Source organism: Lutra lutra, chromosome 16 (genome assembly GCF_902655055.1).
Source record: "Lutra lutra chromosome 16, mLutLut1.2, whole genome shotgun sequence".
Classification (NCBI taxonomy): domain Eukaryota; kingdom Metazoa; phylum Chordata; class Mammalia; order Carnivora; family Mustelidae; genus Lutra; species Lutra lutra.
The window spans coordinates 57,591,596-57,615,330 of record NC_062293.1 but is presented as its reverse complement, the minus strand read 5'-3'; the positions used below and the strand labels follow the sequence as shown (position 1 = coordinate 57,615,330).

The window sequence follows — 23,735 nt, the reverse complement described above, 5'->3', positions numbered from 1 at the left end:
TAGGACAGATGATAAACTAATACCAAGATGAAAAATACACACATTAAGCTGGCTTCCTGACCCTGGGCAGATTTTTTCTGAGCTAATCTCACTACATATGTCTGCTACTCTGATGAACTTTAGAAGTGTGACAACAAGGAGCCCCCAAACTCCCTCTGGGATTCTGAATCAGAGTGTGAAATTTATAAACTAACTTGGGGGGGGGAATCTACATCTCTACACTTTGGGCCAGCCTATTGAGGAAAATGGCACATCCCTACATTTATTCAAATCTTCTGTCTGTAGCTATAATTTTTCCTACCCGCTATCACCCAAGCAACCTGCATAAAATAGCTGAAAAAACAGCTTGCCTGCACCTTTGACCAGGGGCTAAGCCAAACGCAGGCACTCATGTTTCATAGATGGATGCAAGACCCCAGCCGGGACCCAAAGCAACCTTTCCCATGACCCTCCTGATTGTTGTTAAGGAAGGAATCCTTCCACAGAGGAAGACGGGCTTGAACGTGGGGCTGCCCGGCGTGGTGCTCTCCACCATGAGAAGAAAGACAGTCTATGGCAGGAAAGCAGGAAGCCGACGCAGAGATGATAAAAGAGGTGCACAGCCCCACCACTAACCCCGCAGTGCCTGTGTGTGCATCAGAAACAATTACTTCTTGCATATCCTAAAACCGCCGCCCTACATATATGACTCTGTGATGACTGTGACCCTGACTGGCAAGCCCGTGGGTTTGGAGCTGTGCGGACTCCAACACCTGTGCCCTGCGGTCCTAACACAAACAGTCCTGGGGGTGCCAAAGATCCTGTTCTGCTCCGTAAGGTTTCAGTTCCTCTAGTTATGACCTGCGATTCTTCTGGGTATGACCTCCCCGCTCCCAGTTCCAGCTCTGGGGAACACCCCTCCTTTGCTTTTGCTTTAGCTACAGTTGGGTCTCGAACCTGAGTAGTGTTTGTTTTCTTCAAGGTCCCCTACTTCTTGTTGAGTTTTTGTAGCTATTGGTTTGTTGTTTGCAGGGTTTTAAGTAGGCTCCATATGTGGGGCTTGAAGTCACGACCCTGAAGATCAAGACCTGAGCCAAGATCGAGTTGGATTCCCCAACCGACTGAGCCACCCAGGTGTCCCTGGAGCCACCGTCAACGTGCCCTCTCTGTTCTCTGTGACATTTTCTAACTGGTAAGGGGTGTTTGTGAGAACCACTTTTTGTGTATTTGTCTTATAATTGGCAAAGGACTTGGCTTTCTTTCTGGTTTTTAGTGGATTCTCCTGAATTTGCCAGGTAGAGTCTTACAAATGTTTACAAACATGCTAAGTTTGATTCCACCTTATTAATTTACTTATTTGCACACTGTAGAGATGAATGATGGGCATCAGCAGTGAAAGGGGACATTCTCATTTTGTCCCTGATCTGATCTTGTAAATTTTTACCATCAAGCAAGACAGCAGCATTTAGTCTGCAATAGTTATTACTGGGTATGATATCATCTTTAATTCCTAGCTTAAAGAGCTGCTTTTTAAAAAAATCTTTATTTTTTTAATGTGCTTTTCCCTTGTGCACAATATATACTTCCCCAATAATTCCCAATAATTCCCCAATGTTGAGCAATTTATACATGTTTTTTTTCCCATTTATATATATTATTTGGTTAGGTATCTACTTGTCTTGGCCCATTTATTTTAATTTGGGAAGTCTAGTTTTTATTGTGTCGTTCTACTAGTTCTTTGTATACATTTCATGCAAATCTTTCTTCAGATAAGTGTTTTGAAGACATAGTCTCCTAGCCAGTGGCTTGCCTTTCCATTCTTTGAATGCAGTCTTTTACAGAGTGGATAGTATAAATTAATTAAAGTTCATATTGTCATTTTTTTCATGGATCATGGTTTCTGTGTCATATAGGAAAATTAATCATCGAACTTTAACCCATGTAGATTTTCTCCTAAGTCCCCCACCATAATTTTTATAGTTTTGCATTTTATATTTAAGGCAATGAGTACTTTTGAGTGAATTTATATCTAAGGTGCAAAGTTTGTGTAAAAAATTCCTTTGGTTGTCCATTTGTACCCTCATTTGCTGACAATGACTAAAGACCAAAAACTAAACAAACGATTTTTTCTGCGTTGATGTGCTTTTACTCCTTTGACCCAGGTCAAGTTAACTGTATCTGTGTAGATCTGTTCACGGACTCTCTGTTCTGTTCCATTTATTTATGTGTTCATTCATTTCAAAACATCATGCTCTCTTAATTATCGTGGCTTTATAGTAAATCTTGAAATGGGCAAGTGTGAGTTCACTGACTTGTCCTTCGTCAGTAACTGCCGATGTGACTCAGTGTTTAACACAAGTTTGTCACTATTTACAAAACAGCTTGCTGAGATTTCTATGAGGATCGCATTGGATCTTCAGATCAATTTAAGAACTGATATCTTGATAATATTGTGCCTTTTGGTCATGAACAAGAAATATATCTCGAGTGAATTATTTTTCTTTCATGGCTTTCAAGAGTGTTTCTTAATTTTTACATTGTATTTTATTTAAACTTAAAAAAGAAAAAAAAAAAAAAAACAGTTCACCCATCTCTTCCAGCCCCCAGCTCTTGCAACCACCAATCTGTTCTCTATATAGATGAGCTTTTTTATGTTTTGTTTTGTTTAAGAATCCACACACGAGGGGTACCTGGGTGGCTCAGTTGTTAAGCAACTGCCTTCAGCTCAGCTCATGGTCCCAGGGTCCTGGGATTGAGCCCCGCACTGGGCTCCCTGCTCCACGGGAAGCCTGCTTCCCCTCTTTCATTGCCCCTGCTTGTGTTTCCTCTCTTGCCATCTCCCTCTATCAAATAAATAAATAAAATAAAAAGAATCCACACACGAAATATCATATGGTATTTGTCTTTCTCTGGCTGACTTATTTCACTTAGTGTAACACCCTCCAGGTTCATCCATGTTGCCATAAATGACAAGGTTTCATTATTTTTTATAGCTGGATACTATTTCATTTGCACATGAACATGTTGTAAATAATGCTGCAATGAACATGGGGGTGCACATTTCCTTTTGAATTAGTGTTTTCACTGTATTCAGATAAATCCCAGAAGTGGAACTGTTGGAGCCTATGGTAGTTCATTTTTTAATTTTTTGAGGAACCTCCATGCTATTTTCGATAGCAGTCACAACAATTTACATTCCTCCCAACCGAGCAGCAGGGTACCCTTTCTCCACATCCTTGTCAACACTGTCTCTTGTCTCTTGTCTTTTTGATATCAGCCCATCTACCAGGTGTGAGGTGGTATCTCATACGGTTTTGACCTGCATTTCCCTGACGATGAGCGATGCTGAGCATCTTCTCATATACCTGTTGGCCACCTGCATGTCTTCTTTGGAAAAATGTCTATCCAGATCTTCTGCCCATTTTTAATTGAATTGTTTGGGTTTTTTTTTCCTACTGAGTGGAATCCTTCATATATTTTGGATATCAGTCCTTTATCAGACACATGGTTTGCAATCATTTTTCCCCATTCTGTAGGCTGCCTTTTCATTTTGTTGATGACTTCCTTTGCTGTGTTTTTTTTTTTTTTTAATTTCAAACTGAGAACAGACACTGACTTTTATTAAATGCCTTTTTAGTTTTGACACTCAGCATATATATCATCTTTGTTGGGTTCTGACATCAGAGTCATTCCAACTTCACACAGTGAAGTGAGATGCCTTCCTTCTTTTTTCTGAATTCTGAAACAGTGTATATAACACAGGAATTCTTTTTCCTGGGAAGTTTAAAAGAATGTGCCTATACAACTACCCACGGCCAGAACATCTGGGGAAAGAGAAGTGCTTTGGATTGTTTCTTTTTTGCCAATGGACTGGGCATACGTTTTCTATTTAATTAGCCTTTCTGGAAGGACAGCTTTGATATTTACAAAGAAGTCTACTGCGTATATGTTCCCATGTGCGCGGAATGGTCATCCTCCTCTAAAAGCTTTCAGTTGGAACTTTTTGGCTCACAGGACATTTACATCCTCTGTGTTGTGACAGCTCACCTCAGCTACTATAAGAGTATCTCTAATCAAGAAGACTTGGTAAATGCTGGACGCCTCCTGTGTCCACCCAAGCCTCTGGTGCACCCACCTGGCAGTGTGGCAGGCAAAGCTGCCTTTTGGGGGTGGGGAGGAGGGCTCGTGACATTTCACTACAGGGTTGATTTCACAGGTCTACTTCTTAAGGAATTCATTCACACCTGCCTCATGTAATCCTGAAAATTAGGTGGTAGAAGATTACTTAACAGTTTTCTATTAAAATAACTATAATAATATAATTAAATATATTTAGGGATAATGCACATGGAGTAAGGAACCAACTTCTGGCAAGCCACTACAGGAAGGAGATGAGCTCATGCGAGAGTTGGCTGGTTTACGAGCGGAGATGGAAGGAAAGGGTTGAGAAGACTGGGTGGCGAGGCCCGGTACTGCCAGACCCGAGGAGGAGGAGGAGGAGGTTAGGCTGTAGGTATTCACAGCCTTTCCCAATGGGCTCCCAGAAGGCCAAAGAAAGAGGTTCAGCCTCAGGGCAGAGATCAGGTTTACCGCCATCCTTCCTAAACTCACCTTTCCAGGGAACCCCAAAGTAGCGGCTTTTGAAATGGGGAGACGGGAGGAGTGTAGCTGGAGGCCACAAAATCAGCCAGGACTGTGCACAGAGATGGAACCGGGATGTGGTTCCTGGCCCACGGAATGGCAGTCCCATCCGTTCCTGAAGAAACCATAATCCTGGGGAAGAGCTGGGCAGGGGAGATACGAACAGCTTGTGTGTCAGTTCTGAGGTCCCTAGAACCACGGGGAGCCCCCTCAGCATCTATCGGGCAAGACCTGCCATCACCCAGAAATCCTGGCCTTTGAGTTGCGCGTAGTGACTGGATGGGGCTTGAGCTGTCTCCCTCGGGGAGAGGGTGTGTTCTCTGTGTTTACATGGGTGGCCAGGCTGCAGGGGCAACAGCGAGAGGAGTCTGCCGGGATTCATATTCCCTTTCTTCAATGCTAAGCGAGTCTGTTTCCGGGCTAGGTGGGCATGTTGCTGCGTTCTCACTAATGGAATTCGAGCCCAAGTGATGTATCCCCCCTCCAGCTCTGCAAACACATCGATGCGTGTTAATGCCCCTTTCCTTCCTGACGTGTAGCCCATGCCCTAACCATGACCATGGGGATAAGGATCTGCACAGCATAGGGGAGAGAGATAAGACAGAGAGAGAGTGGGCCAAGAATGGTCCCGCAACAAGGCAAAAACCATTAGGGACAGAATTTAGATCCGTGATTGTCAGGGGTTGGGTGTGCTGGCGGGGGAAGGGAGAGGAAGCGAAGGGACTGACCACTAAGTAGTGGGAGGGAACTATTCACCGTAGTGGGAATATTTAATGTTTTGACCATGATAGTGGTTACACCATATATGTTTGTCAAAACTCATAGAACTGGTTACATAAAAAGTTGTAGTTTACTGTGTATAAATTAAACCTTAAAAGGAAAAAAAAAGAAGAAGAAGAAGAATGACCCCCCCCTGAAGAAGAGACCTCCCTTTCTAAGCTAGACCCAAGACCACTCACTCAGGGGCTGCTTTATGAAACAGAAATACCATTCTGTGTCACGGAAGCCACTATATCGTACTGACATGGCTGTTATAGCAGCTTATTCTTTACCTGAGGTGTGTGCACGTGGCTACTAATACACAGAAAACAGTAACACTAGGAAATTGTAGAATTAGGGTCATTTCATGGTCCAAGTTTTGTTTGTCTATATTTTATTCCGTGAACATGTATTCATTTTTTTCAAAACTACTAATTTCACATATACAAAGATATTTTAAGGAATGTCACCATATATATGTGTGTGTATATATATTTCCAGCCAGAAAGTTCAAATACATTGCCGGGACTCAAAAGCTGATCTTGCCAATTAGTATACCATCACAGAGATATCTGTAATTAGTAGGGCTACGGATGGAATTATTGAACCAATGGTGTTGGAACAACCAAATAGCCATCTGGAAAGAGAAAAAGTGGTCTCTCTATCTCACATTGGGATAAACTCCTAATGGATCCAAAATTTAGAGGCAACAAACAAAACCATTAAAGCTCTAGGAAAAAAAAATCCCCAATAGAATTCCTTCATGTCTTTGGAGTAGAGGTGAATTGACAGGACTTAAGAATCTGCGTGTTGGGGTGCCTGGGTGGCTCAGTGGGTTCAAGCCTCTGCCTTCAGCTCAGATCATGATCCCAGGGTCCTGGGATAGAGCCCTGCATCAGGCTCTCTGCTCAGCAGGGAGCCTGCTTCCCTTCCCACCGCCCCCCCTCTGTCTGCCTCTCTGCCTGCTTGTGTTCTCTGTCAAATAAATAAAACCTTAAAAAAAAAAAATCCATATCATAAAGGAAAAAAGTAATTAAAAGCAAAGTTGGACAAACAAATTCGGAAAAAAAAAATCTAAAACTCACTCTCACAAGAGATTCTCCTGAATGTACAAAGGGCTCCTTAAAATTGATAAGAAGAAGACCAGCAATAGAAAAATACACCAAGGTCAACAGCATGTTCAGAATAAAAAAGGAAGACAAGGGTAGCTGAACTCCATCAAAAGCCATTTTGTTTCACTCGCAAGAAAAATACAAAATAAAGCTGTTAAGTTGAACCATATGAAAGTGCTGATGGCCTACCACTTCTGGCCACATAAATTGCAATTCCATGTGCTTTCACCCAATATGATGAAATGATAGTTTTTCACCATCAGATGGGCAAAATGCCAAGAGCTGAGTGACATACTCTTCCAGCAAGGTTGCACGGAAACGCTCTCCTACAGTATCGCTTGGAGTTACCGAACTGTGCTGCCCCTTCAGAGGGCAATTTGGGAAAACTGACCATCATGCCCACCTCTGGGAATTTCCCCCACAGCGATAACGGTATGTGTATATAAAATAATGGGCTAGAGGCAGAAGAGTATATGTGTATGTAATACACTATCTTTCACATGGAGAGATAGGGATATAAGGTATATAGACAGGGACATGATTTGGGGACACACACACACACACACACACACCTGTACCTAGGAGAAGACATGAGAAGCAGATAAAAGTAGTTACCTATATGGGAAAGAGGGGAGAGGAGAAGATGGGAGAGAGAGGCCAGATTTCTCAGGGTATACAAGGTTGGCTGTACTGGCAGTTAAAATACATATTCAAATAAAAAGTAGAAAAGGTAAGGAGTAAAACTACAGACATTTAAAGACCCTTTGTCACAGCCCTAAATAGTCAATGTCACTCTACTATACTCTGGTTTGCAGGGCGGGGGGCTGATCTCCACATACCACATCATGGTGGCTCCCTTGACTTTGGGTTTCCCGTTGGGTTTGGCCGATGGAGGCGCTGGCTGCAGGTCAGGGGTCAGGAGAGGGAGAGAAGCTGGTGGGTTTCTTCTCTGGTTCTCTCCTTGCTTTAGCACGACCCTGCAGCAGCCACCCTTATGGTCTGCGGTTCCCTTCTAGGGCTGGAGCTCTTAGTAAAGCTGCCCCCTCACCCTGTGCTCCTTCGCAGTGGGGGGTAGGGGGGTGTGGGTAATGGTGACCTGACTGCTGGTCCCTAGCGACTGGTCTGTCTTCTGGCTTCTCCCATCCCTGCCTACACCTCTGTAAACTACCCAACTCAGTCCGCCATCCACCATTCCTGGCCCATCTAGTCAGTCTTCTGCTTCCTGGGAAAACCATTCCAAATTTATTCTTTCTCATCTTTGCAGCCCAGGGCTACATGGACTATCTCTCTCTCTCTCTCTCTGACACACACACACATACACACACAACTTCTGCTCCCATGTATCTCTATACTTCCCAGGCTCATGATTATTTTCTCCCTCTTTCCTGCTTTTCACAAGCCTTGAAACTCATTCTGCGTCGCCGTCAGTTAAACCAAGACCTCACCCGGAGGTCCTCTGCCAGAGATACTTTAAACGACTGTACTCTTCATCCACCCATACATTTGGCACGTACTTTCTGAGAAATGAGCTACTGAGATTCTAATGGCATATAAAAAAACAGACAAGAGCCTTATGTACTCATGGGAGGTCCAACTTTTGTGGGGAGAGAGAGAGAGGGAGAAATATTCTGACCATATGAATAAAATGCGGAATCATAACTGCAAATGCTACGAAATAACGTGGTGAGAGAGCCCGAGACTCCCTGGGATGTGGATCAGAAAGGGCTTCCTGGAGAAAGTGATGTTCTGTGTTTGAGCTGTAATCGATCAATCGACTGATCGATCGGAAAGACAGGAGGGCACTGGCCAAGCAGGGCAAATGGTAGAGAGGAAAGCAGGTGCTTCTGTTTCTCCCTTCACATACAGCCTTCTTCCCAGCAGGAACTTGCTCCCCTCCCTGGAAACTTCCTGAGTTTTGTGGGTAGCCACAGTAACACGGGAAAGAGCACATCTTTGTTCTGCCCCAACCAGATCGGTTCCCAGCACGTTCCCATGCCTTCAAGTCTAGGTAAAAATCTCACGCAGCCCTCTCTGTCCCCTGCGGGCACAGTGCAGAAGGTTCTAGTTCCCGCCCCGCAAAGTGAACGGTATTCCAGGGAACCTTTATCCGCAGCAGAAAACCCATTTTGGACTTGCTACTTGGACGTGTTTTTGTATTAACAAACTCCAGGATAAATGTGATGTGTGCCTTAAACACACACACACACACACACACACACACACACACACACACAAACAAAATCAGGAAATTTTAGGAAGCAGAATTTACTTTTCCTAAAAGCAATGTTTCTAGTTGTTGGCTTGCAGAGAGCAGTTTAATCTTGAATGCTGACTTAACTTAGAAAGAAAAGGCGGGGGGGGGGGGCAAATTAGTGTGAGCCATTGGCAGAAACAAAAACAAAAACATTCCCTGAACTCCTCCAGGAGCCAACGTCCAGAGCTAGCTGTGAAGAGGCCAGTCCTGTCTCTGGGGGGGCCGGGGGTGGGGGACGACATGTTTTTTTTCGCACCCATTTATAGTGCAAGGGAAAATATCTTCCAGGAAGCCAACATTTGTAAGATTTCAGCTTTTCAAATGCATGGTACTTGTGATAAAGGGTGTTTTCCAGCCTCTTCTTCACCGTAACCTGCCAGCCAACATGGGAAACCATTAGCTCAGGCTGCTACAATTAACTCAGGGCTGTTTCTTGAAAGGCTCACACAATTCCCAGCTACTTATCATGCAAACAACCTGGGGGACTCATTTTCCTTGCAATGCAGTAGGAGGGGTAAATTACTGAGATAAGTAGATTATTGGGAAAAAGTCACACTCAGAGGCCTTACGCGATGATTAAACCCTGGGAAATTCATCCCCTGAAATCCCTGGCCCCTGAGAGTACACATTCATTACTGGCTCCTGGATAATCGACAATGGAGAACCTTCTTTGGAAGCAATAAATACTGTCATGCCGCCGAGTTTCCATCTCACTTTTCAAACAGCGGGTTCTTCAGTTTTACGCGTGAGATTCGCCACAAAGTGAATTAAAGCAAAGTGGGGGGAGTTATCAGACTTGTAAGTTTTTGTTTGTTTGTTTGTTTGTTTAAAAGATTTTATTTGCCAGACAGAGAGATCACAAGAAGGCAGAGAGGCAGGCAGAGAGAGAGAGGGGAGGAAGCAGGCTCCCTGTAGAGCAGAGAGCCCGATGCGGAGCTGGATCCCAGGACCCCGGGATCATGACCTGAGCCGAAGGCAGAAGCCCTAACCCACTGAGCCACCCAGGCACCCCCAGACTTGTAAGGGTTTTTTTTTTTGTTTTTTTTTGGGGGGGGGTTGTTTGTTTGTTTTTCGGGAGAGGGAGAGAGAGAGAGAGAGAGGGCAGGGGGAGGGGAAGAGGGCAAGGGAGAGAGCAATCCGAGCAGACTCTGAGCCAAACCTGAAGCCCCACATGGGGGCTCGATCTCATCACCCTGAGTTCATGACCTGAGCCGAAATCAAGAGTCGGACGCTCAACCGGCAGAGCCACCCGGGCGCCCCAGACTCGTAAGACATGTAAAAATTTCTAAGATAGAAGCACAAACAGGGACACCTGGGTGGCTCAGTTGGTTAAGCAGCTGCCTTCGGCTCAGGTCATGATCCCAGCGTCCTGGGATCGAGTCCCACATCGGGCTCCTTGCTCATCAGGGAGCCTGCTTCTCCCTCTGCCTCTGCCTGCCATTCTGTCTGCCTGTGCTTGCTCTCTCTCCCTCTCTCTCTCTGACAAATAAATAAATAAATAAATAAATCTTAAAAAAAAAAAAAAGAAGCACAAACACTAAAGCCAATAAAACAATTACTCTGGGAAAATGCGGTCTTACCGACCTCTGTATTAACTTCGTAAACTCCACATGAGTAGAAACCACTTCGAATTTGATTAATAGCCATGGTCAAGGCCACTGTCACACTCTGTCTTCTCTGTAATTAGGTACTTCTTTGTAGGTCGCAATAATCAACAAATTGGCAATTATTGGTGAAGGTGATGACTGGCTTAAAGTCACTTAGACGTAACCATGGGCTGGAGACAGTAGAGACAGAAAATGAACCATGATTTTCTGGCAAGAGGGAAAAATCTACAAACCAAGAAGCCAGTGGGGGAGCTCTGATAACCAAACTCTAAGTAAGACAACAGACGTGGTGGTGGTGGCTGTTAGTATCCATGCAGACATCCCGCTGCAGAGGCTGAATTGTGAGCAGCTGGGATAAACAGGCACAACACTGACCCCTGAGAAGCAAGGCGGGACCTGGGAGGCCCCCAAAATAGGGCGGCACACCCCCCTCCTTTAGTCTGGGCAACACTTAAGGAATCGTCGGCTCTCCGTCAAGCTTAGGGGAGTGCACTTAATTTAAGGGAGGGACCTACTCCTGCATCTTTTCTTATAGATGAATATTCACTGACTCCTGGGAGCTGAGGCTTCTGTCCACCTGACAAAGCAGAGAAACCGGCCAGGATGGAAGGGCCCAGGAGGCTGAAGGGGGCTGCTGGGGAAAGACAAGTACAAGACAAAGTAGGGACTCTTCTTTTTTTTTTTTTTAAAGGAAAGATGTGGTCAGTGGGACACAATACAATCTGCTCTTCTGTCTCCACAGGAAACCTTCAGTAAAGTGCAATTGTCAGGTTTCTGGAAGCTGTTTCTGTCCATGTGCAATGGGTATGTGGTTGTTTGGGGAGCTGGGTGTGATACAATGCGCTGGGATTCACCTTGTGGGGAGAGGGATGGGGTGCAGGGGCGGGGGGGGCATCTATGCTGATCTGTTCACATTCACTATATAATAGGCTACCCTCAATCTTCCAGAAGTACCTGACATTTACAGAGGTTATGTAACTTGCCCAAAGTCTCAGTGGTTGGGCTGGGTATTCACACCTACAGTTGGGTTTTGGAACCCAAAGCTTAAATACTAGACAAGATGTAACCTGGAAGACTTCAGAGAAAAAAACACCAGCCCTGGGGCACCTGGGTGGCTCAGTGGGTTAAAGCCTCTGCCTTTGGCTCAGGTCATGATCTCAGGGTCCTGGATTGAGCTCCGCATTGGGATCTCTGCTCAGCGGGGAGCCTGTTTCCCTTCCTCTCTCTCTGCCTGCTTCTCTGCCTACTAGTGATCTCTATCAAATAAATAAATAAATAAATAAAATCTTTAAAAACAAACAACAACAACAAAAACAACACCCGCCCCTATCCCAAAGTGCTATACTTCATTTATCAGAGGATGCATTTCTGGATGTAACACAAGGGATATTTTTAAAGAGGAGGAGCTAGCAGGGTAGTATAGAAAAATCCATCACCCCCGCCAGCCAACAGCTGTCTGAAACATTTATCTGCAATAGCGCAACACTACCTTTCATGACCAAATTGAGATTCAAATCAGAATGTAAGGCAAGGAAATAATACAGGAGAGAGAAAGAAAAAACATTTCATTTAAAAAAAAAAAAAACCTGGTGGATATATGAATGGAATTCTGCTTTTAGAAACCACAATGTGTGATGCTGACAGTGAGACAGTCATCACATATATCGTTAATGAGGAAAAAGTGCTTTTCATATCCATATAAAGATACAGAGATATCTTGGCAGCCCTTAAAACAGGCGAAGGGGATGCAAACAGAACGGCTACTAAGAACATGGACAGCTCGAATCCCAGCTCAACCACTTACGAGCTGTGTCGCCTCGGGCAAATCACTTAATCTTTCTGTTCTTCATTTATTCATCTGTAAAATGTAGACATTAAATGTCCCTGTCTCATTGAATTGTTCTTGAGGATTCAGTGACTTAATGTAGGAACATGTTGGAACAGTACCTGATACACGATAAGCACCTTATAAGCATTAGCCAATATTATATTCTCAATGCAAAATATGGGGAGAGGGCATCTGTACCGGCACGGAGCATTTTAGCGGTTAACATAAGAGGCAGTAAATAGTAAGTGAGTCTGGTGGACTACGTCGGGCTGTGGCTCACCAGGGAAGAGAGCTGGACTGACATGTTAGGACAACATGGAAGAACACTGAAGGATGCCCAGAGGTTAGAGCAGAGGTCGGCAGGGAGGCAGTGGAGGCACAGGAAGCTGGCCAGAGAGGGGAACTCTTACAGTGACACAGTTCCAGCTGTAGCCATGGAGAGCGAAAGGCGATGAGACCACAGTGTTGCACAGACCATCACGTAGACTCCTTCTCCACCCATTAGCACGATGGTCAGAAAATGTGGGAAGAGACATAACCATGAATCGAGAGTCAGAAACCTCAAGGAACATGGGTGGGTGACTGGAAAGTCCAACCAAATGGTACCAGTGGAGGGTTTTTAGCTGTTGAGACCACATCCACTCTAGCTGGTTTAGGCCAAAAAAAAAGGAAAGAAAGAAAGAAAAAAGAAAAGGGGGTGGTGTTGGAGCTTATGGAACCTTCAGAACAATCAGAAAACCAGATTTGGAGGATAAACAATGACCAGGACCAAAATATCCGGCCATACAGGAGGACAGTTGCACCGCACTGCTGCAGCACCCTGCTGCAAGCCTCGCCTGATGAGAGGTACTAGATTCTAGGCTCTTCACGGAGCTCCCCACAAGAACCAAACACTCTCCACCCCCGTGCCTGCCAGGAGATCGGATCTCCCTGGGCGTCACTAACACCTTGCGCCGGTCTCTCCTATCTCTGCGTCTTCTAAGATAGATACTGGGCCACATGTGGAACCCTCATGGCAAGGACCTGTGTAATTCAGGAAGGACGGGGGGCTGAAGCGACAGGTGAAAAAGCCGACCCAAACTACCCACCTGCAGCGGCAGGAGTTGGAAAGGAGATGTTGATGCTGCGTGGCAAGGGCGTCCTTGGATGGGCTAACAGCAGCAGAGTGCTGGGACGGAGCGGGAGGGGAAGCTGTATTTCTGTGGCTCTGAGATATGAACGTCGGGGGAGAACAAAGACCCTCAGCTGAACAAGGTGCTATCAGAGGAAATCTATGCTTTAATTAATAAGCCAGCACTAAAAGCAATGTTCTAGGAAAAGGGCATTACTTCATGAAGACATGTTATGAGCATCTTTGAAATTCTGGCTCCAGTCAAGGTGAATTTCTCTTTGTACCCTGGATTCACCTGAGTTAATTCCTCACCTTCATCCCCATTGATCCACATCGTCTGTCTTTCAGTGAGCCATTCCTCAATGACCCTGTTTTCATTTCCCTTACACAACACGCACACTGGCAGGAAGTAATCTCTCCCTTTGCTCAGAATCCCCATAACATTCCTCGTACATCACTGATCTCATTTTGCCTTGCATTGGAGAGTTACTTAGGTACGTGTCATCTCCTTCTTGAGGCAGAGTGAACAATCAGACGGACTTCGAGTTCTCCTCAACATCTAATACAATCGCTTGCACTCTAAAGTTCTTCGAAAAGAATATGTTACATCCATCGTATGCTCTTTACTCTATCATGTGACAATTCCCAATTTCTGTGAGGAAAGAGATCACCAGATACCCAGCCGATCTGTTCTGAGGTTCATTCTAACCAAAATGCCAAATCTTAAAGATGCCCGTAATTCTGGGCCTTGTTCTACCTATACACTGGGCTTGCCACTAGATTATGGGATTGGGAATCATCTTTTATGCCTTTCTAGTCCCCATAATGCCTACTGTGGCACACAGTCAAAGAATACTTGTTGACTCATCTAGTCTCAGAGGTTACGTGGGACACGTGGATGGAATCTGAACTTTGTCTAACTAAGGACGTCTACGAAGACTGCTGTGTGTATATGTGGGCAGACGGACGGCAGCAATAGGTATTAGGTTAGCTTCACTCTGGAAAAAGTATGGTTTAAGGGGAGACAAAGAGGATGAGAGGCATAAGGGAGGTGTGGCCCTGCAACAATGAGGAGATCTGGTGAGGCACCGTTAGTGAAGGGAGACCCCTACTAATTTCTTGAAGACAGAACACCAGTGGGGTGCGGTTGACGGCCAAAAGTGAAGAGGAAGCTGTGGCATAGACATGGGGGAGAGCTGGAACTGAAAAGGGTGCCAACCGGCCAAGCACAACTCTTGAGAGGCTCCGGACTGACGGTAAGCAAGATGGTAAGAAACTGAACAAAAAAACAGGACTCACTGAAGATCTTTCTTTGGACCCTCCCCCTCCCCCACTTACCAAATGACAAAGCCACCAGGCAGCCAAGTGTTTATGTCTACACTAAAAGCTCGAGTATTCTCTCTAAAGAAACCCAGCAAACTATCTCGGGGGCACGGGGGCGCTACTGTGGGTGCTCCTGTCCTAGTGTAGATGTAGAGTCCTCTGCTATGTGGCATACTGGGGGTTGGGGAGGCGTGAGGCCCATCAATTGTCCAGATCCATCAAAATACAGAGCTTCCCATCAGCCTTTCTACTTCCGGATTCATACAAATGAGTTCATCCCCAAGATTCATCAGGCATTTAGGCAAAACCCATAGCATGACATAGAAAACACAGATAAATAAAAGAACTGACACTAGAGGATACAGAAGGAATTCTGATAACAGATGAGAACTTAAAAGCAAACAGCAACATGACAAAAAAAAATCTAGTTAGTATTCTGGAAGAGATTGAGGAAAAATATTGCACCCATAAAAACAAGGACAAAATCCAATAAAAAAGTGGGGGGGACCAATCAAGAATAAGAAAGAGTTTTAGAAATTGAAAGACCCAGAATCAGACACATTGTTTTGACATTTTGAAAGCGGCCACAATAAAAGACCCTAAAATCTTCCAGAGCTAAAACCAAACAACAGGGACAGTGAAAAGATAAATAAGAACAGGGTACAAACAAAGAACTAGAACCGTATTGGTGTGAACATCTCAGCAGCGACACTGGATATTACTAGACATTAAAGCAAGTTCTGAAGGAAAAGAATTTGCAACTTAGAATTCTACACCCTGTCAAAATATCAACTAAGCACGAAGATGGAATTAAGCATCTTTACACATGATAACTCATGAGGCATACCACTCTGGGGCCCTTCTGCAGAAAGTTGAGGATACTGTTCAGCAAAATGAAGGTTAACATTTTTCAGAAAAAGGAAGACATGAGAACAGAGAAATGGTATGCGCACACAGGTTACCAACAAAGAGACACCAGGATGGTAAGCCGTGAAAACCTCCCCCTCCCCCACATAAACTAAAACCAATCTAATTTAGATTGGACCAAAAAGATTCTAGAAAGCAAAACCTCCAGGAGGACCAACAAACCAACAAATAAGTAAACAACAAACCAACCAAAATAAATACATAAAAACCTTGAGAGATTATCTGGTGAGTTTTTCCATGTGGAAATCAGTATTGTTAGGTATTCTAAAGAGATGTTAATATACTGGGGAAAACTACGAGTGCCTTGAAAACCGAACAAAAGAAAAAAGGGAATTATCAACATCTAGAAAAATAAAAAAAAATTATGTAAGACAGAAAACACAACAGTGGCATACCACTCGGATCAGCAGTAAACAGCATTCACAGAATCCTAAAACTATCCAGATTGGAAAAGGAAGCCTGAAGGCTAGAGGATTTAGGTTTGGGGGGTGAGGGGAGGGAGGGAAGGGATTCAGTTCACAAAAACTTCAAGAGAAAAATAAAGGCAAAGAATGTAAGGAAAAAAGAAAGGCAACAGGAAACTCCAGGATATGTAGATAGCAGTATTAACTCTGTTTTTTTGGTGTATGTGGAAAGCAATAATTTAGAACAAGCACATTAGAACAGAAAGCTGGTGGGCTTCCAGAAGGATGGAATGGTTTCAAAATAACAGAGTGAGTTGGAAGTTGGAAGGTATCAGGTGTAGGGTGAAAAAGACAGTTTTTTTTTCCCCAGTAAGAAAAAGGGGGTGGGGGTGGGGGAAATCAGAAAACAAACAAACAAAAAAAGCCAAGAAACAACAACAACAAAAATCTGAATTTTTTTTCTTTTTTTTTTTTTTTTTTTGCAAACAAAGATCCACATCTTGGTTTTAAACCAGTGACGGAATGGAAGGAAAGAAAATAGACTTCAACAGGGATTATGATTTAGGATTATAGAGAAGGAAATATAGTCAACCACAGTGCCTCTCTTGGTTTTGCAATATGTAATATTCGTATTGATATAATAACATGAAAGCTATTTATTAGCTTCTAACATTGGAATCAACCTAAAATCACAGTGCAGAAATCTTAATTGTGGTCAGAATGGTAGGGAAGCATCATCAACAGCTGACAGGAGTGAAGGGTAGAGAGACGAGAAACGGAGTGGCAGAAAGGTGAGGCAAACATTCTGTCGGCAATCCAGGTAGCAGGGAATAGAGATTTGAGTATATTACTTAAAGTTACAATAATAATATACAGAGGAATAAAAGCAGGGCTATTGGAAAGAGAAGAGTTATGGTTATAGAGTTTGAGGAAAACCCTATATATCAGATCAGGAAATCAATAGGTCATGTCCAAAGTCAAGACATTAGAAATGGTGTGTATGAATGTATCAGTCCATAATACGCAACAGAAGGAGGAAAAACAAAGAGGATTCAGAGCCATTGATTCCGGGTTGAGACAGAGGATAAGGAGGGTTGGGGCAAGGAACCAGTTCATTTCTTTCTTCCTTTTTTTTTTTTTTTCAAAGCTGTGTCCATGCATTATTTAATTCTTTTAAAAGTAAATATTTACTTTGGAACCTGCACATTTTGGCTCATGGCCGCTATGACATTAACCTCTGACACATACTATTGGGATATACTTATTTCTACGGCAGAGTTTCTGTCTTGGGTTCTCCAGACACAAGCCAGCAGGATACAAGTCCTGGGGGAACACATGGCATCCCACAGGCCAGGATGTAAAGGATGTAGGAAGTACGAACTGTGGGTTTACCAGCCTTCTTAGGGAATTTTTGCGACAAGTCAAGACAAAGAGGAAGATCTCCCCCAGGCTTACTGCCGGAATAACCCTGGGTCTTACCAGACTTCCATTGCTCCTGCTGGACAGAATAAGTAAAATGTCTTATATTTTCCTTTTGAAAGCACTAGGAACAGCTCAAGGATTTGCACAGCAGAATGAAAGAGAAGCTGTCACCGAGTTCCTTAGGACTCACAGCTTGAAAGGAAAGAGGAGGCCCACGGGGGGCCTGTGGACCAAGCCCAGCAGGGGAGACTGAGCACTTCCACAGCCCAGGGGGTGGGACCACAGCTCTTAAAGCCACAGATCTCCTCTGTAGGCACAGAGACCCTCGCAGCAGGAATCCATTCACACCAGTCACCCTGGGAGACTGCTATTTATGCTAAAGAAATTTATCCCACTCCATTGTACGTTTCTTGTCCAGAGTTCTCTTGGATCCGTTGTTTACGGCCTTAGTCCTATATTGTGAGCAGGGGAATGGACAGGCCATTTAAGAGGGCAGGGTGGCTAATGATGGGTCTGTTAGCTTTGCAGTCAGTCTTTCCTTTGTGAACCAAACCCAATTTGGGTGCATTTGCTTAAAAAAAAAAAAAAAGAAAGAAAGAAAAGAAAGAAAGAAAAAAAAGAGAAAGCAAAAACCTCATTTGAGATTGAAGAAATGTTAGTTGTGTTTCATCCTTTTTACTCGGGGGACGAAACACCCACTACTGGAAGAAACCAAAAATCCTATAATATTTATAATCCATTCCTTTGGGTGAAATACGTACGTGGCCGATTATTTCAGGTGTAGGGGCAAATACTGCGGCTGTAGCTCCGACCGATCGAGAGGATCTTAAAACACAGGAGGCCTTTTCATCACTAGAGGGATGCTAATTTTTATCTTGCAAAAAGTAAGAAGTCCCTACTGAAATGTTTTCTTTTGAGGCAGAACTTAAACACAAGCTATTGCTTTCATGAATTCTGTGAGCCAAATCCTTATAAATCCTTTCAGTTGACAGATCAATTATTCCTTCTAACAGCTAATGAACTAATAACCCTTGGAAATTTTTCCTTCCCTGGGTTTAAAATAGAAAAAAAAAAAAAAAAAACTTTAGGAGGGAGGAAAAAAAATCAATGAAAGACTGCATAGCAATAAAAACGAAATTCATTATAGCTTTTTAAAGAGAGCTGTATTTTGTTGGAGAGCTGTGATTTTTAAATTAAAACAATGTCATAGAACCTTGTATTTTATAAGACACCATAAATATTCTAATCTCATATTGCATCCTGTTGAGAGATAGGAATGAGAAAGGAAAGGGGAGAAGGAGAAAGGGACAGGCACAAGGGAAGGACGGCAAGAAGGCGCTGTGTTTGGCTCTCTGGGAACCACGGAGAAGGAAAGCATGGGCTCACGCAGGACAGAGACAGGGAGAGACTTTGACCGTGGGGTGCACTAGGCAGGGATGGTAAAGAGAAGAAGCCCGTCATACTGAGCCTTGGGCATGGAAGGAGGGTTGGGAGTAGCAGAATCTGGCAGAGAGGAGACTTGGTCATTCACAGAGATAGACAGGAGGGCTAGAGCAGGTGTCAGAAAGGGAACCGGGACACGGTAATGCACGGCAGGGCAGAGAGGCACAAACGTTTCGGGAGAAGGTCAAGGGCTTGAACATATGAGAAACCGGAACCACCTGGAAGTGAGGAAAAGACTTGCTCAAGGTCATATCCCGCACTCGGTTGTACTTGTCCCACAAACAAACATCCACTTTTTGTTGATTTGCTTGTAACTTAAGAGCAAGAGTGGGGGTCCAGCTCCTGGCTGGGAGCACTGTGCTCCCTGCTTCCTGCCACGCAGGTCCTGGATGTGGAAGACCAAGTGTTAAAGGGAGTGAGTGGTCTTTTCTCTACAACAGTAGCAAGTCTGGAGGATGGCGCCCCAAGAGTGCTGTGTGCAGCCGTGGGGGGCGCCACATGACTGTCCCCTCTGAGCTCCCGAGGAGCCATGGACACAGCGTGGAGAAAGGGCAATTCAGAGTCAGAAGGCTCAGGTGGGAATCACAGCCTCGTCTGCTCTAACTATCCAACAGCGATGATGGTAACTGTGAGCAGGAAATAAAGTGAAATAACACTGATAGATCAGAAATCATCTGAATGGCTTTAAAAAGGCCCCAAGACCCACCTGAGGACCGAAGGACAAGCCAAGGCTGGCATCATGGGTTTGTGACCCGAGCACGGTGCAGCAGGGCCCCCATGCCGAGAAGGGCACCATGTGTGGTTTCTGCTCTCCTGTAGCCCCCTGGACGTTTTTAATCACCCCCCCTGCATTTGCACCTTTCACTGGGCCCCACAAGGTCCGTAAGTCGTCTTGGGTCAAGCTGTCCACTCTAGTGACAGGAGCCAAAGAAGATGTCCGTCTGTGGCAAATGACTCCCAGCAGAGTGAGGGGACCCGTGCTGGGCTTTCGGCTGCTCCGCATCTGAATCCACTTCGTATATTTGAGGAATTCTTTGCTACCTGAGTTTTGACAGGAGGCAAGGCCAAAGGGCCAAATGTTGGCATTCCCTGCCCCCAGCCCCGGCACGTCAGCTAGTGGCCAGCCGCTCGCTCGGGTGCTAAGACTAAGGACCATGGAACATTCATTCTGGTAGTGGCGGCAGCAAGGACATCCTCCGGGAGCATCAGTGGGAGCCCCAAAAGCTATGGCCTCTGGGGCCTGGCACTGGCAGGGCTGGCCAGCGGTGGGCCGTCAGCAGGTGCAGCAATGAGATCTGCCCTGGAAGGTTCTCTGGGCGGGGGGGTGAGGGGGTGGGCAGCCATGCTGGTTTCTCTCCGTGTGGTAGCCCAATCCGCCAGCCTTCTTGGTGATTTACTTTTCAAACTACTCACTACCCTTTTAGTAAATTCCTTCTGCACTTAAGTGACCAGAGATGGTTTCTGTTGCTTACAACAGCATTTTTTTGTTTTTGTTTTGTTTTGTTTTTCAGATATAAAGCTGGACGCTGTTGCGGAGTTTCTACCCTGATAACCCCTGGGTTGACAGGTTGACAGACGGCAAAGGAATCCTGTGTCCGGAGGCAGAACCTGCTGGGCCCTCTACCCCCAGGGATGGGGGTGCCCACACGGAAGGGCCCTTGGAGGTCATCCGGTCCACACCCTTTCCAAAAGTAGGAATCCTTCCAGAATAATTCAGAGTCCGAATTAGATGCAAATACAGATGCTCCAGCTAACTAGAGGGCATGCTATGCAGAAAGCCTCTGTCACAGGCTGGCCAGCTCCCAGGTACACTCTGTCCGGCCAACAGGTACACTCTGTCCGGCCCTTAGGGTTTCTGAGGATGCCCCCAGCTACCAAGTTGTCAACGATGAAGTCCAGGGGACCTTCCTGTCACTCATGGGCAGAAGACGGAATGCCATTCCTCCGAGTATGCAGGTAAGAATGGGGGCTCATTCTGCTCCTGATGGATTTCCAGAGCATGAGGGGGCTAAGGTGCTCTGAGGTTATGACACCAAGGACCACCTGGAAAGGATCCCAACCACCCCCAGCAGTGGAGAAGATGGCCACAGAAAAAACATAAGCATCTAATAGCATGATGCTGCTTCTGGCGTCTGGATCCAGATGCTACTGGGCGATTTCTTTTCCTTCTAGAGGCATGTTCTGTCAAGGAGCTCAGTATTCTACATTTTGCCAAGGGTTGGGAGACTGGGCGAAAAGAGTTTGGACGAGCTCATTTTCCAACACCCGAACTGAACTCTTGGCCAAAACGAAATCACTGACGGCTGGCATTACAGCTGTGTGTCTCCAGTGCCACTTGGCCGGCTGGGTGATTTTCCGGTCACTGCATGAGTGACCGTGGTGGCAGGACAGGGCCATTAGCCTGACAGCAGAAAGACCCAATCATGAGAGGCCTCCCTAGAAAGTCTAAGACGGGCACTCGCTGCTCGGACAGAGCTCGGGCCGGATGTGGGGTAGGGTTCCTCCTGGCACAGCCCAGCACAGGGCACCGGGAAAGGGTTGGCCCATCATGGCCAGCGATCACAGATGAAGATGAAGACGGTCATCATTTATGTGCGAGGGAGGCGACTGGATCTCATGAAGTCCGTAAGCCAGAGGGCAGCAAGGGGTATCGGAGGGTGCTGGCAGCCAGGGGACCAGGGCTGGGGTCACCCAAGCCCCGAGGGCGCCTGCTCCTGCAACAGAGGGTGCAGCCGGCCATGGGCAGGAGGAAGCTGAGGCCTGCAGCGCCCCCCTTCCCCCTGCCTGGCAGGGAGGGGCTGGCCAAGGAGCAGGGACCCCAGGAGGTCCCGCTGCTTCAAAGGGAAACGAAGAGAGCCAGACAGGGAGAGAGAGGGAACCGGGAGCCTCTCCCGAAGGCTTTCCAGAGTGAGTAAAGTACTCATACCCGGGGCTTTATTTGAATTTATCACCTCTTATTAGTGTCTTTTGAAATGCGAATTAGCTGATTAACCACCGCTCACAGCCTTCCCACTGTTCTTTATTCTCCCGCATTCAGCAACTTTGTTCTAAATAGGGTAGGCCACAGTAGCCCACCAGGGGGAAATTATTCTCAAGGTTAGGAGAACAGTGACCACAGCAAACTTGGTCCCCGGGGCTGGGTGGAAGCAAGGTGGGGGTGAGCCCAGGCCCCAGGCCGGGCTCGAGCTGGCCGAGGTTTCCATGCAAAGGGCTTGGGTGAGCCCCTCAGCCCATCCGGATGCTTTGGGAACAGACTGCTGGAAAACAGACAGCCCCTCATCCACCCTCCACCATCCCCATTTTTTGTTCACCAATATTCATTTTATAAAAGGTTCATTAGTTCTAGGTCCTGAAGGAAGGTTCCTGCACCTTGCTGGAGCTTTCTGTTTGGGCCTGGGGTGAGGGGAGGGCTCACGTTCCGGATAACAAGGGATGACCTCTGGCGGAGCTGGGTCCGCACTCGCTCCTGTCTCCAGTCTGGCAACACGACACAAAGGCAGTCCGGCGTGTACACACTTTCCAGGCTGAGGCCCTATTCAGCGGGGGCCACAGCTTGCGCGGAATGGGCCCCCTACAGACAAAGCCAGCAAGTTCCTTAATTAAGTCTAAGTGAAAGACAGACCCCGCTTACATCTTCGGAGAACCTTCCTTCAGAACTTCAAAAAACATCCAAGAGACGGCCCTATCAAATCCTGGCACGAATAACTCGCGAACAATTTTTTTTTCCTCCCCTCTTTTTAAATACAGAAAGCCAAGCCCCCGGCGCCAATTCCTCAGCCCCTCTCACTTTCTCTGCACTTTGAGACATGCCTCTGGTTTCTAAAACAGGAAACAAAGGGACTTCTTGTGTGTCGGGAGGAACCCTTGGAGGGTCTGCATTTTAGCCTGGGCCCGGCCTTCCCCAAAGCACCCACCGCACTGTCTGAAGAGCTCTCTAACTGGTCTGGTCTTATTATCATTTCCACGAGGTATCACGGGGTGCTCAAAACCAGCATGGGTACACGTATTACAGAAGGACAAACCCTAGCAGGGGGTGATGGCAAAAAATTAATTATTAGCTAATTACCTTTGCAAAAACGTGATTTTCATCCCCCCTCCCCTTTGCCCCCCACCCCCCCATCCCTGTAATGCACCCGTTTCTCCCCTGGCCTCGGCAACCCCTCTCTCTCTCTCAGACAGACCTTTCTGTTTTCTGGGCTTTGCTGTGATAATGTTCTTTGCAAACAGAAACCAATTATTCTGCAGCAGTAAGTCACCAGGAGTATGAATTGCTTTAATTTTTCCCCCTTTTAGCAGCTGCCCAGGGTGGGTTGGGAGGGGGCCCGCAGTAATGAAGCGGGAATGAATACGAAAGCAGCACTAAGACCGGGTGTCCTGCAGGGAAAATGATGTTCAAAAATAAAAGTGCGTTTTTGTTTTTTGGTTTTTTTTTTTTTTTTTTTTTTTTCCCGTTTGCAAGAAGCTCATCAATGAGTCAGACGTTTCCAAAAAAAATGCGCTTTCGGCTCTGAATTTGCCTCGCCAAGGCCGCCTCCTCCAGTGGGTCCTGGGCACCTGACTAGCTTGTAAAAATGTCACCTCACCGTTAAAGTGCTAACACGCCCTGTTTTTCCGCGCCTATGCTCTTCTCCCTTACCGCCCCCCCCACGCCTTTTGCCTTCTTCCTTCTGCAATTCTTTGCTTTCTCATTAGAAATGCCCAGCAACGTCCGGCAGACAAAGACACGACCAACAAAGTGTATGGAAAGGGGAAAAAAATTAAAAAGGAAAAAAGTGCAGAGGAATTCTTCCTTCACTGATCTCTAGAATACATTAATATCTGAAACTTGGCACAGCCCGCAGGACCAGCGCCGCGAACAATGCGAGCAATGATTCCGACTCTGGGATCTTCAAATAAAGCCCAGCGCTGTGTCACGGCCACCAGGA

The 23,735-nt window shown here is 45.8% G+C and overlaps 1 protein-coding gene across 2 annotated transcripts in view; it reads right to left on the bottom strand.

The window, feature by feature from the left end:
- The window catches only part of STX8 (syntaxin 8), a 258,686-nt gene that overhangs the window by 38,952 nt on the left and 195,999 nt on the right, over nucleotides 1–23,735 (bottom strand). Inside the window, exon 8 of one of the 2 annotated variants that reach the window (XR_007123565.1) lies at nucleotides 4,115–4,238. The exons of the other annotated variant lie outside the window; for it this stretch is intronic. The gene's annotated coding sequence lies outside the window, so the exon portion shown is untranslated. The remainder of the gene's footprint in view (nucleotides 1–4,114; nucleotides 4,239–23,735) is intronic. 2 annotated transcript variants of the gene reach the window in all.